Genomic DNA, 15,224 nt, shown 5'->3' with positions numbered 1-15,224 from the left:
GACCTAAGCTGTTTTAGCTCTCCTGTTTAGAATCAAATCAAATCAATCAAAACTGACATGCTGTACAAGTAAATTGCACTGTGGCGGGGCTGCTGGCGTCGCCTTTCGAATACCTGACGCCTCTAGCTCAATCTGTCGTGTGGTGTCCCTCTGGTTAAGATCTTTGCTCGAGGTTGTTAGTGGGAGACGGGGCGTGTTGTGGCGTGGCGAGTTGGGGAGTTGTTACGGAACGCGGAGGTCGGTGTGAGTGATCCACCCGGCGAGTGAGCCGAGCACTTGCGCAAGCATCTTGGACACAGAGTCCGGCGAGTGGCTGTTGGACATCTTTCTGGGTCGAATTGAAGCCGTGGCTGACTTTGAGTCCAGTCTTCGTTCGTGGTCTGGCCAGCCAACTCTGGGACGTGGTACATCGAAGTGGGAGTTGAAGCTAGTTTCCCTGAGCTCAATTCTGGCCCCTTTTCGAACCGACAAGCTTCAGCTTCGATTCGTGAACTTCAGTTAACTTTTGGATCTTGAGGTCAGAACTATTATTTTCTTATTGATACCTACAGGTCTGTTGCGCTCATTGCGATTTCTTAGCTGGTCTACAGATTTTCACCACCAGTTGCTTCTTTGAGTAGAGGTTGTTGCTTACTTTTCCTGAGTCGGTACAAGCCTTTGTTATTTGTTAACAGGATATCTTAAAATTGTGTGAACCGATGGTGTTTCCTGAGCCGGAGTGACAATGTGTTTGTTTTAGGCTGACGTCATTGCTCTGTTAATTACACTCCTGGAAATGGAAAAAAGAACACATTGACACCGGTGTGTCAGACCCACCATACTTGCTCCGGACACTGCGAGAGGGCTGTACAAGCAATGATCACACGCACGGCACAGCGGACACACCAGGAACCGCGGTGTTGGCCGTCGAATGGCGCTAGCTGCGCAGCATTTGTGCACCGCCGCCGTCAGTGTCAGCCAGTTTGCCGTGGCATACGGAGCTCCATCGCAGTCTTTAACACTGGTAGCATGCCGCGACAGCGTGGACGTGAACCGTATGTGCAGTTGACGGACTTTGAGCGAGGGCGTATAGTGGGCATGCGGGAGGCCGGGTGGACGTACCGCCGAATTGCTCAACACGTGGGGCGTGAGGTCTCCACAGTACATCGATGTTGTCGCCAGTGGTCGGCGGAAGGTGCACGTGCCCGTCGACCTGGGACCGGACCGCTGCGACGCACGGATACACGCCAAGACCGTAGGATCCTACGCAGTGCCGTAGGGGACCGCACCGCCACTTCCCAGCAAATTAGGGACACTGTTGCTCCTGGGGTATCGGCGAGGACCATTCGCAACCGTCTCCATGAAGCTGGGCTACGGTCCGGCACACCGTTAGGCCGTCTTCCGCTCACGCCCCAACATCGTGCAGCCCGCCTCCAGTGGTGTCGCGACAGGCGTGAATGGAGGGACGAATGGAGACGTGTCGTCTTCAGCGATGAGAGTCGCTTCTGCCTTGGTGCCAATGATGGTCGTATGCGTGTTTGGCGCCGTGCAGGTGAGCGCCACAATCAGGACTGCATACGACCGAGGCACACAGGGCCAACACCCGGCATCATGGTGTGGGGAGCGATCTCCTACACTGGCCGTACACCACTGGTGATCGTCGAGGGGACACTGAATAGTGCACGGTACATCCAAACCGTCATCGAACCCATCGTTCTACCATTCCTAGACCGGCAAGGGAACTTGCTGTTCCAACAGGACAATGCACGTCCGCATGTATCCCGTGCCACCCAACGTGCTCTAGAAGGTGTAAGTCAACTACCCTGGCCAGCAAGATCTCCGGATCTGTCCCCCATTGAGCATGTTTGGGACTGGATGAAGCGTCGTCTCACGCGGTCTGCACGTCCAGCACGAACGCTGGTCCAACTGAGGCGCCAGGTGGAAATGGCATGGCAAGCCGTTCCACAGGACTACATCCAGCATCTCTACGATCGTCTCCATGGGAGAATAGCAGCCTGCATTGCTGCGAAAGGTGGATATACACTGTACTAGTGCCGACATTGTGCATGCTCTGTTGCCTGTGTCTATGTGCCTGTGGTTCTGTCAGTGTGATCATGTGATGTATCTGACCCCAGGAATGTGTCAATAAAGTTTCCCCTTCCTGGGACAATGAATTCACGGTGTTCTTATTTCAATGTCCAGGAGTGTATATAGCATTAGGAGGTGCCTGGATCTCAAAATCTGCAACTTCTGAGGCTATGTAATTGGATTTGGCAACCAAGTTTTCTTTCGGGCGTTTCGCCGTCGTCGTAGAGGCGGTATTTGCAGTGTCGCGGTTACACTGTTTGGCTAGCTATCATTGCTTTCACGTAATTTACCTTTCTGTGTTCATATTTCTTTTGTCGATCTGTACCCAACGAAAACGGCCTTCGAAGGCCGGTCCTCTCGTTGTAACTTTTTTTGGCCTTCCTGTTTAGTGTAGTGTTGTGCTATTTGCGTATAAGCCTTCTGGCGCAACCCTTGTGAGGGGGCAATTCAAACTCTTGGTTTCTTAACTGAAGCAGTTATTCATGAAGGCCAATCTGCTTTCTATTTGGTAGTCTTATTTAACTGAAGCTGTTATTCAAGACATCCTGCTTGTTTTCCATTTGGTAATGTCACTTAACTGAAGCTGTTATTATTGAAGGCCTGCCTGTCCACTTTTAATTAAATTAAGAGCTATTTCACTATTTCGCTTAGCCGAAACTCTTATTGATCATGACCTACATGTTTTATTGCCCTATTATTGAGTTCTGATACGTCACTCAATTTGTGTTGTAATTAACTGAAATTCTTTCAGAGATATTTATGTCAATAAGGTAGTAACAGGAAATGACACGTGCTAGTACCTAATCTTTCGCCTTAGATCGCTTTATCCGTAATTGTAGGTTTCAATTGGTAACAGAGCGCGGTTGCGTTCTGTTGGCAGGGGGGGGGGGGTTGCAATTGTCTACCCTTTCTCTGGCCATTTGTCATTTCCTGTGATCATTTCCTCACTGCATAAGTGTCCCATACCGACTGTCGAACGTTGTATTAATTTATTCTGTTGTTCGCTGGGAGCTGGCTAGCTATGGATCCAAGGGGTTGCCCCGGAATTGGCTCTTTAAAAGAAGGAGCACCTGCAGTATGAACTTAGGATGTGGGAGCTCAGCACCGAGGGTAGTGTTCCACAACTGGCGGCCAGGTTGCATGTGGCGTCGGGCACCGCGTTTTGTGTTTCGGTGAGCACCATTGGGGACTTAGGTGTTTCTCTCGATAATATTTCTGTGGTGTTGGATGAGATGCAGTGGAACTTGTCCTTCCTGCAGGACAGTTGGTTGGTTGTTTTGGGGGAAGAGACCAAAACTACGAGGTCATCGGTCTCATCGGATTAGGGAAGGACGGGGAAGGAATTCGGCCGTGCCCTTTCAAAGGAACCATCCCGGCATTTGCCTAGAGTGATTTAGGGAAATCACAAGAAACCTAAATCGGGATGGCTGGACGCGGGATTGAACAGTCGTCCTCCCGAATGCGAGTCCAGTGTGCTAACCACTGCGCCACCTCGCTCGGTGCAGGACAGTCAACCAACTATTAGACAAATTGGTTGAATTCAAGCCCACCTAGCACACTGGGGGAATCGTTTGAGGGATGTTACCTCCTTGCAATTTAGCCAGCCTGAAGTTACCAGGGTGGGGCACTTGATTGATCGAGGGAGGGATCTGCAGCTTCCTTAAGCTTGGAAAGGCAGGAAGCCGGAGCAAGTCCAGCAACTACCCCCACGAATCAGTTGTTTCATCTGCATCTACATACATACTCCGCAATCCACCATGCGGTGCGTGGCGGAGGGTACCTCGTACCACAGCTAGCATCTTCTCTCCCTGTTGCACTCCCAAACAGAACGAGGGAAAAATGATTGCCTATATGCCTCTGTACGAGCCCTAATCTCTCTTATCTTATCTTTGTGGTCTTTCCGCGAAATATAAGTTGGTGGCAGTAAAATTGTACTGCAGTCAGCCTCAAATGCTGGTTCTCTAAATTTCCTCAGTAGCGATTCACGAAAAGAACGCCTCCTTTCCTCCAGAGACCCCCACCCGAGTTCCTGAAGCATTTCCGTAACACTCGCGTGATGATCAAACCTACCAGTAACAAGTCTTGCAGCCCGATTAAGGTTTACGTAGCCCTCTGTCTAAACATTTCGCTAGATTCCTCAACCCAATTATGCGTCTACTCGACGGTATTTCAAAGGGACATTTAAAACACAAATGAAACTGACCGTGTATTGAGATCCAAAATATAGTGAAGTGGCACTGAAATGTATGCACGTTTCAGAGTCCAAACCAGGACCACAACCTTGTAGCTAAAAATGAGCAAAGGATTGCTGTGACGTATAAAGGGAAACTATGAGAGTGCTGATAAGGAACGGAGAAAAATTGGAAGATCGAGATACAGCTTTTGAATATCAGGTAGTGGAGCATGGTAACGACATGGATAAGGAATGGGAATGTATTAAGAATAATATCCTAACCATTGCAAAGTAGCAGTATTAATGATGAGTGTAGACAAGTGGTGCAGCAGAAGAAAGAAGCAAGATTAAAATGTCTCCAACGAAATAGTAGGCTTAATCAGGCTGTTGGTGCGATCTGAATTTCATGCGTATGCGTATGCCTTGGGGACACCTCACCATGTGATATTAGCATTACTTTACCCCTTGGCGCAAGGTACTCTGACTAATTTTATAACTGAAGTCCGGAAGCGCGGAGAGGGGGGGGGGGGGTTCAGTAGGGCAACTAAGAGGACTGAATGTCGATAGCAAATTCTCGCCACGGATGCGGTAAGACCTTGAACGCAAATGTTACTGGCGGGTGGATGCATCATTTGAACCGCTGAGCCAGTATGTCGTGCGAGTGCGCCTAGCCACCTTGGCTCTTGGTATGTAGGTTTCGGAACTCAGTACTGTATCAGACATTTTGGAGGGTATGCGTCCCGAGGATAGGTCGCGCTTGGCCTTTTCTTCCTGCCCGACTAGCCTCTGCAAACTGCAAACATTAGTTAATTCTATTACATCCTTGTTATTTGCCGATGAGCAGCTGAGGCGTGAGGATCACTTCGAAACTCCTCCACTCACGTTGAGTATTAATAGGGCTCCTTAAGCATCCAGCACGTTTTCTGGGAAACGTTGTTTTCGGAACGGCGCCCACGATCTCTTGGTGCGCGAGTGTCCCATAGCACGAAGTCCTAGACCCAGAAAATGACGCCAGATGAAGAAGGGAACGGATTGTTTCCGTCGGAGGCGTACGCCATAGTGCGCGTGAGTTCGAGCTCCCTCCTGATCTGCCCTCCCTTTTTACTGTGCCCGTCTAGGACAACAAACTTCGTGCGCACTGTTGGATTCTGGCAGCTCTGTGTCCTTGTTGAATTATAATCGCTTCTTGGAGTTTGGGCATTTGTGTAAATTATCTTCCGTGCGCTCCTGCCCTCAGAGATGTCGTATGCTCAATGGACAAGAGTTGCCTCTGGTCGACGAGATGCGGGGTAGTTTCTCCATTTGTAATTTCTCATGGCCCGTTTCGCTCTTGCTTGTTAAAGAGCTAGTGCTCAGTTTGTTCCTCCGGTATGGGTTTATTCAGGAAACTGAATTAGTTCTCGACTTTATGAGTCGCACTTTATCTTTTAGGTTTTCGCCTAGTGACAAGACTGATCTTGCCGTTGCACAAGTGTGGAGGATTCGGTAAACTGTAAGTCCGGTGAATTTGATATGGTCCATCTTCAGCCGCGTCAGGCAGGGCCGTTGTTGAATGTATTAGGGGAGTTTCTCGAAGTTTTCTGTAGTAAGTTGGGGTTCACTAACGTCACACAGTACCACATACTCTTGGCTGATGATATTCCGGTACGACAGTCTCCTTATCGCCTCTGGCCACCCAAAATGAAAATCCTGAGACAGAAATTGGCGAGTATGGTGAAGTCCGGCCGTCTACATCTCCCTACCTGTCGCCGATTTTTCCCGTTCCTAAAGCTCAGGGCCAGGACTCCAGGCCACTGGTTGGTTATAGACTCCATAATAAAAAGATTATCTTAGAATCTGTCCCCTTGCCGTATCTTCACAACTGCTTTACCTGGATTTCGGGGGCTAAGTGGTTCACGGTGCTTGATCTCAGCCAATCTTATTAGCAGATTCCTCTTATCGAGGAGCCTAAACATGTTATCACATTCTGCAATGATTGGAAGCTTCGCGTTCAACCAGGTGCCATTCGGGTTCTCCACTGGGGTGGCGCTTTTGTCTCTTTTGTTGGATCATATCGTGGGCGACTTGAAGTTTTCTTGTGTCTTTAATTACCTTGATGATGTTGTCATTTATAGTCAGTCGTTTGAGAGCCATATTTCCCATCTTTGAGAGGTCCGATCCAAGTTTCGAGATGTGGTGTTGACCGTCAAGCCGTACAAGATTACACTTGCTAGTAACAGGTGTCTTTCTGGACCATTTAACTTCCGGGAACGGCATTAGGATTGACCAGGAACGAACTAAGGTCATCATCATCATCATCATTTAAGACTGATTATGCCTTTCAGCGTTCAGTCTGGAGCATAGCCCCCCTTATACAGTTCCTCCATGATCCTCTATTCAGTGCTAACATTGGTGCCTCTTCTGATGTTAAACCTATTACTTCAAAATCCTTCTTAACCGAATCCAGGTACCTTCTCCTCGGTCTGCCCCGACTCCTCCTACCCTCTACTGCTGAATCCATGAGTCTCTTGGGTAACCTTGCTTCTCCCATGCGTGTAACATGACCCCACCATCTAAGCCTGTTCGCCCTGACTGCTACATCTATAGAGTTCATTCCCAGTTTTTCTTTGATTTCCTCGTTGTGGACACCCTCCTGCCATTGTTCCCATCTACTAGTACCTGCAATCATCCTAGCTACTTTCATATCCGTAACCTCAACCTTGTTGATAAGGTAACCTGAATCCACCCAGCTTTCGCTCCCATACAACAAAGTTGGTCGAAAGATTGAACGGTGCACAGATAACTTAGTCTTGGTACTGACTTCCTTCTTGCAGAAGAGAGTAGATCGTAGTTGAGCGCTCACTGCATTAGCTTTGCTACACTTCGCTTCCAGTTCTTTCACTATGTTGCCATCCTGTGAGAATATGCATCCTAAGTACTTGAAACCGTCCACCTGTTCTAACTTTGTTCCTCCTATTTGGCACTCAATCCGTTTATATTTCTTTCCCACTGACGTTACTTTCGTTTTGGAGATGCTAATCTTCATACCATATTCCTTACATTTCTGATCTAGCTCTGAAATATTACTTTGCAAACTTTCAATCGAATCTGCCATCACAACTAAGTCATCCGCATATGCAAGACTGCTTATTTTGTGTGCACATATCTTAATCTCACCCAGCCAGTCTATTGTTTTCAACGTATGATCCATAAATAAAAAGAAGAACAACAGTGGAGACAGGTTGCAGCCTTGTCTTACCCCTGAAACTACTCTGAACCATGGACTCAATTTACCGTCAACTCTAACTGCTGCCTGATTATCCATGTAAAGACCTTTAATTGCTTGCAAAAGTTTGCCTCCTATTCCATAATCTTGTAGAACAGACAATAACTTCCTCCTAGGAACCCGGTCATATGCCTTTTCTAGATCTATAAAACATAGATACAGTTCCCTGTTCCACTCATAACACTTCTCCATTATTTGCCGTAAGCTAAAGATCTGGTCCTGACAACCTCTAAGAGGCCTAAACCCACACTGATTTTCATCCAATTGGTCCTCAACTAATACTCGCACTTTCCTTTCAACAATACCTGCGAAGATTTTACCCACAACGCTGATTAAAGAGATACCTCTGTAGTTGTTACAATCTTTTCTGTTTCCATATTTAAAGATTGGTGTGATTACTGGTTTTGTCCAGTCTGATGGAACCTGTCCCGACTCCCAGGCAATTTCAATTATCCTGTGTAGCCACTAAGGTGTTGAAGAAATTTCCTCAACCTCTAAATAGGAATCAAGTGGCCAGATTTATTAGGATGGGAATTATTTTTGCCATTTTATCCCTGATTTTGCGCAGATGACCGCTGCCTTAATAAACTACTTAGAAAGGGGGAAATATTTGTCTGGGGTGACAGCCAACGGGCGGCTTTTGAAGCTATCAAAATCTCTTTCACCAACCGCCCGGTCTCAGCCGTCCCGGATTTCTGTTAAAAGTTTATCGTTCAAACTGATCCCTCCAGTGCTGGTATTGCTGCAGCATTGTTGCACGAGGATCAAGGTATAAGACGCCATTAGCTTTCGCGTCTAGAAGGTTGACTGGTCGCGAGATGAATTACTCCATTTATGAGTGTGAGGCGCTACCTGTACTTTTCACCTGAGAGAAGTTTCAGTTCTATCTTGAGTATAGGGAGTTTGATCTGGAGACGGACAATCAGACCCTAAGTTGGGTGTTGGTTTGACCCAGGAAAATTAGTAGGTTTGCCAGGTGGGCGATGCGCATCTCCACATTTAATTTCAAGGTGTGACACATAAAAGGATCTGACAAAAAGTCGCCGACGGCCTCAGACGAATGTTTCAGGAGGAGGGGGCTCTCGAGAATAAGGGCGTTAGTGAGTCTCACTCGGTTCTGCGTGCCGTTTTAGTTGAAGTTCCGCAGTTGTTTGTGCACCTTAAAACCAAACAGGATCAAGATCCGCTGTGGGGTCCATTAAGAAAGTAACTCTTATCCGGTAGTGAGGTCACTCCATCAGGAATAGCATACTATGTAAACGCGTTAGCAGAGACAGAGACTTTAAAATTTGTTTTCCTCAGGAGCTGGTGCCTCATGTCTTTCATTATTTTCATATTTCTCTAATTGGATGATATCTAGGCGTCTATAAAACCTTAGAAAAGGTTAAGGCTCACCTCACTTGACCCACGTTGTAAAAAGATATCAAGTGATTAGTGGGTGAGTGTGAAGCCTGTAAGAAGGCTAGTCTTCCGAAGGGGTTGTTACAATCCGAGTGTGAGGAGAACCCTATGGACAAAGCCTTTAATGTACCAAAATGGAGAACTGATATATTCTGGTGGTTGTTAACGTGTTTTCCAGATCTGTATGGTTAATCCCTAGTCGTGGGGTCATGGCAGCCATTACCATTGCACATCTGACCAACATTCTCAGCTGGTTTGGGCACCCTAAGGCTCTTGTTAGCGTTATGCTCCGGCTTTTGTTTCTGAACAATTAAGCAGTTTCGCTTTCGTAACGCTGTTAAGCAGCTAACCAAAAAGCCATATTATCCCCAGGCGTCTTTTGCCGAGGGAGTGAATCGCAACCTTAACCTTTTCCTGAAAAAAAAAAAAAAATCATGGCTTTGCCATCAGTTCGTCGAATTCAGTTATGATTTTTCAGATGTATAAAATATTCCGAGATGCCCCCAGGATTCAATGCATCCCCAAATGAGGGCGTTGTGTTCAAGTGTGTGCAGTATAAGCCGAAAATTCAAAGTATTTCATTTGATTTTATTTCATCAAAAAACATAAATTACACAAAGCTTACTTACTGATTATATACGTTAACTACGGTTCTACTCTTCTGAAGAATGATAATCAAAGAAACAATTTTTTTCTATCCAGATATATGTGAATGCTACATTTTACACAACCTTTCAGTCTGTTACGATTAGAATGGGTATTTTACTCATTCGACTTTACACTGGCTACGCTGTAACAAATTCGTACGCAACAATAACATTCTCGCTGCCAGAGCATTGTCGTTTAAATGGAAAGAGTATTTCGTGATTATCTCAGTGTCACTTATCATGCAGTTAGCGGGCTTTGAGTCTAGGCTACTCAGCTTACAATATACCGTATGGTTAAAGCGTCTACCATTACCACCATCATTGTCCTCTTGATCAAAATTATCGCCAGGATCATAGGATAGATCGTCAATTTCAGATGAATTAAGGAGCTCCATAACTTCATCTTCTGTAAGTGGCCTTCGTCTATCTTAGACTCGAGGCATTGTGAAATCACCGTAAGGTGACTTAAAAGACAGCGAAATAATATCCTAAATTTCTATGCTATTACAACCCTTCAATCAGAATGTCCATTTGGAGACAGGTATAAAGATATAAATATGTCAGTTACCTTTCGTTCTGAAAGACACCTTTAGTTTTCACCTTTAACGCATAAATAAATTTTATTTCCTAAACTCAGAAGATATTAACCGGCTGATGGAAGGTACAAAGTTGACTGGGAAGCGTCCATGTGACTGTGCGCATTCAGCTTTGTTTTGCGGTACCACAGATTAACAGGAGGTGTCGACACCGTCCTCAAATGAACTCGCTGCTTTTGACAATATGACAACAATCACAAATGATAAAATTTAACGAATTTTAATATACTAACCAAGTATTTAGTGTGTCCTTATGTGAGGACACCATGGCCGAAAGGGTTAAGTCAGCTTTGATCATTTACCATCATACGTCTCCAAGTAAGGGAGATACCTCCTTGCCTGGCTGAATTTTACATTTAACGTAGCGCAGAACGCAGCAGCCTAGGCAGTTCATGAATCTCTCTTGGTTGCGTATCACGTTATTTCCCCTCTATCCAACTTGTGGAATACCAACGACCTTCTGTCTTCGTCCGTTACTCCTGTAGATCTTAGTGAAAATTGGGAACGGGCCAGGAATAGCATTAGGTTAGCCCACCTCCACCAGGCACGCTGATATAATAGGAATAGAAAACCCCTTTCAGGGCAAAGAAGGAGATGAGGTTTTCATGAAGAACTGTGCCGATCGGTTGAGGAGTGCTGCAAAGCTCGGGAAGTTCACTCCTTGTTTCACAGGCCCACGCTCTGTTATCAAAGTGGTGGTTACGGTTAGGTTGCTTGTCAGGTATCTGGCCACTGGTAAGGTCCTCAGGGTATACCATAAGCGACTTAAGAATGTTAATTAACCTTCCATTGGTTTAAGAGGGGGAAGATGAGCTGTGGCGGGGTTACTGGTGTCGCCTTTCAAGTTCCTGGTGGCACAGACTCGATCTTTCGTGTGATGTCCCTCTGGTTTGAGGACTCTAAGATCTTTTCTCCAGGTCGTAGACGGGGACGATGCGTGTTGTGGCGTGGCGATATGGGGAGTTGCTACGGAGCGAGGAGGGCGGTGTGAGAGCTCCACCCAGAGAGTACGGCGAGCACTTGCGCAAGAGTCTTCAGCACAGCGTCCAGCGAATGGTTACTGGACATATTTGTGAGCCGATTTGAATCCGTGGCTGATTTCTAGTGCCGTCTTCGTGTGTAGCCTGGCAAGTCAGCTCTGGGACGTGACACATCGATGAGAGGATTGAAGACAGTTTCCCTGAGCTCAGTTCTGGGCCCCCTTTGGAACTGGAAAGCTTCAGCTTCTATTCGTGAACTTCAGTTATGTTTTGGATTTTGAGGTTCAAAAGTGGCTCTGAGCACTATGGGACTTAACATATAAGGTCATCAGTCCCCTAGAACTTAGAACTACTTAAACTTAACTAACCTAAGGACATCACACACATCCATGCCCGAGGCAGGATTCGAACCTGCGACCGTAGCAGTCGCGTGGTCCCGAACTGAAGCGCCTAGTCGGCAGCGGTGGCCGAGCGGTTCTAGGCGCTTCAGTCCGGAACCGCGCGACTGCTACGGTCGCAGGTTCGAATCCTGCCTCGGGCATGGATGTGTGTGATGTCCTTAGGTTAGTTAGGTTTAAGTAGTTCTAAGTTCTAGGGGACTGATGACCTCAGATGTTAAGTCCCACAGTGCTCAGAGCCATTTGAACCATTTTGAAGCGTCTAGAACCGGTCGCCCACAGCGGCCGGCTTGGATTTTGAGGTCTTCACTGTCATTTTCCTATTGGTACCTACAGGTCTGCCGGCCGCGGTGGGCGAGCGGTGTTATATCACACGATTGGCTATAAAATGTACAGTTGGGTTTAGAAGTCGTTTAACAGCTGAAAATGCTATGTTCTCTACTTTCTGTGAGGTATCGGATCGGTCAAACAAAACGCTAGGCATACTTTTTGATTTAACTGAGGCGTTTGGTTGTGTTGATCACAAAATATTGCTCCATAAGTTGGACCATTACATAAAACGGGGACTAGCTCACAATTAGTTCACACCTCACATTAACAACAAACAGCAAAAGGTTATTATTCACGGTGTTGAGAATGGCTGTGATGTGAGATCTGAGTGAAGTGCGCTCAAATGGGCGGTGCCCCAGGAATCGCTGTTGAGGTCACTCCTGTTATTTATTTATATAAATGATATGCCGTCTAGTATTACGGGTAATTCTAAAATATTTCTATTTGCAGGTGGCACTAGCTTGGTAGTAAAGGAAGTTGTGCACAACATTGGCTCTGTTTCAAATAGTGCAGTTCATGACATAAGATCATGGCTTGTAGAAAATATACATATACAATGTATCTTACGTATAATCACTATAAACAGAACGTTCACAGTTCGTTTCGAAATAATACTGGTTTCTGTAAGAGAAACAAAGGTGGCGCAGTGGCATACATGACCGTAACTTTAAAATTTGGTACATATAGGTCATTTTTCATTTGAAACCCTGTAATGTATACATCAATGTAATCAGGAAAGACTCTAGAATTTAATAATATCATAAAAAATTTCGATTTTTCAACCATTTATAGGTACCCTGTACCCTTAAGTAGAAATTAGTGAATGGAGTAGAAGTAGTTGTCAAGGACAAATTATTCTAAGTTAGATCTAAAACGCGCTTTGCTTCCTGTCGGATATTTTATATTACTGGCCAAATTATTAAAAATTTTTGTCGCTCCATATTGATCTTCTTACTGAGCCACCGACAGTTTTAACAGTGGGTAATAAAGATAATCTTTCGCTCTTGTGTTGTAGGTATGGATATCACTATTCTACTCAAATTGTGATGGATTATTTATGACGAATTTCATTAGCGAATGTATGTATCGGTTCGGGGCAGTTGTGATGCTTACCTCCTTGAAGAGGTACCTACATGATGTTCGTGGGTGAAACCCTAATATTATTCTTATTGCTTGCTTTTATTGCAATGAATACGTTCTTTCTAAGTGATGAGTTACCCCAGAAAATTACTCCTTAAAACATTTTCGAGTGGAAATAAGCATAGTATGTCTGGAGTATGAATCTTTGTTTCCATGATTAGCAATAATACGAAGAGCAAAAGTAGTTGAACTTTATTGTTTGAGCAGCTCGGTAATATGTTTCTTCCAATCCAAGTCTTCATCAATATGTAACACCTAAAAATTTGGAGCATTCTACCCCACATACTGACTCCTCCTTATATACTACATCAGTTGTTGTCATGACTCTTTTTGTTGTACAGAGCTGATTTTAATGTGGTTTTTTCCTTCAAAATTTAGGGAGTTTCCATTTTCTGAGAACCATTCAGTTCTTTGAAAAGTATTATTTACTAATTTTTCTTTTGCTTTCACTCTAATGGGATTTATTGTAACACTAGTGTCGTAGCAAAAACTACCAATTCCTCTTGTTGAAAGTTATGTGGAAGGTCAGTCCCATGTATAAGGAATAAGAGTGGACCGAAAATTCAAACCTGTGGGACTACATTTATGATTTCTCCACAGCCACAAAAATTTTCTATCCTTCAGACAGTGTTTGAAGTGTTCAGCAGTAGCTTTTGGTTTCTGTTTGTATGGTTCAAACCAGATGTGTCTAAAGCTACCAGTTCCATAAAACTTTAGTTTTTCTGTGAGAGTAACATGACCTACACAATTAAAGGCCTTAGAAAGAACAGAAAAAGTACCAGTTGAAGATATTTCATTATTTAAGGTCTGTGCTATTTGATGAGTGAATCTATGAACAACATTGTCCAACAGTTTTGGAATCTAAAGTGTGATATGCTAAGTAAATTGCCTCCACTTGAGGGTGAGACTACTCTAAGAGTGTATTACTTCTTGGAATGTTTGGAAAACTATGTCGGCAAGGAGCTGGGCGATAAATGTTTCAGAGTCTTTTGTCACTTTTTTATGAAGAAGTTCAATAATAGTACATTTTAACGTACATGGAAAAATTGCTTGTGCCTGTGATGGATTGTATATATCAATAAGTACATTGCTTATTAAGTTGAAACAGCCTTTGAGAATTATGTGTAAGGACCATATCAAGTCTCCTGTAACGTCCAGGGGACCATCATGAATCGCTGTGTAGCTACTGCCTGTGAATAAAAGTGTATTTCTTTCAGTTACCTTTTGTAATACACTATGTGTGGTCCTAGTTTCATCGAGCTATGTTACTTGGAAGTGGCATATATGAGAAAGTTCCTTTCGTCTTAAAGATTCACATATCAGTGTACGAGGTATGTTCAGAAAATTTCGGTAGTATGTTCACACAATCTTTCTACAGCTACCTTCTACTTACTGTGTTTGGTCTCCTTCGAAACACTCTCCTTCACAATTGATACACCGCTCCGAACTCCGTTTCCACTTCCGGAAGCAGTCTTGGTACATATTTTGCTGGATCGCCCGAAGCGCCGTCTGCGAATTTTCTGTTGTCTCGTCTATCGTTGCAAATCTTCATCCCTTCAACGGAGTTTTCAAATTTGGAAATCAAGAAAAGTCTGCAGGGGCCAGGTGTGGAGAGTACGGAGAGTGTAGTTACTCAGCAACAGAAACGAATGTGCGGGTGCGTTATCGCGATACAACAACCATGAATTGGCTCGTCAGATTTCAGGCCGCTCTCACATTTTCTCGCAGGCATCGAAACATGTCCCAATAACTCACGCCCCGTCCTCACAGCTTTACTTCTGCCACTACCCCGTCTCCTACTTTCCAAGTAGTTCAGATGGTAGAGCATTTGCCCGCGAAAGACAAAGGTCCCGAGTTCGAGTCTCGGTCCGGCACACAGTTTTAATCTGCCAGGAAGTATCATATCAGCGCACACTCCACTGCAGAGTCAAAACATCATTCTGGAAACATCCCTCAGGCTGTGACTAAGCCATGTCTCCGCAATATCCTTCCTTTCAAGGGCGCTAGTTCTTCAAGATTCGCAGGAGAGCTTCAGTAAAGTTTGGAAAGTAGGAGACGGGGTACTGGCAGAAGTAAAGCTGTGAGGATAGGGCGTGAGTCGTGCTTGAGTAGCTCAGGTGGTAGAGCACTTGCCCGCGAAAGGCAAAGTTCCCGAGTTCGAGTCTCGGTCCGGCACACAGTTTTAATCTGCCAGGAAGTATCATATAAGCGCACACTCCACTGCAGA

Source organism: Schistocerca cancellata, chromosome 1, assembly GCF_023864275.1.
Source record: "Schistocerca cancellata isolate TAMUIC-IGC-003103 chromosome 1, iqSchCanc2.1, whole genome shotgun sequence".
Lineage (NCBI taxonomy): Eukaryota > Metazoa > Arthropoda > Insecta > Orthoptera > Acrididae > Schistocerca > Schistocerca cancellata.
The sequence above is the reverse complement of the archived record's forward strand: the minus strand, read 5'-3'. Positions refer to the sequence as shown.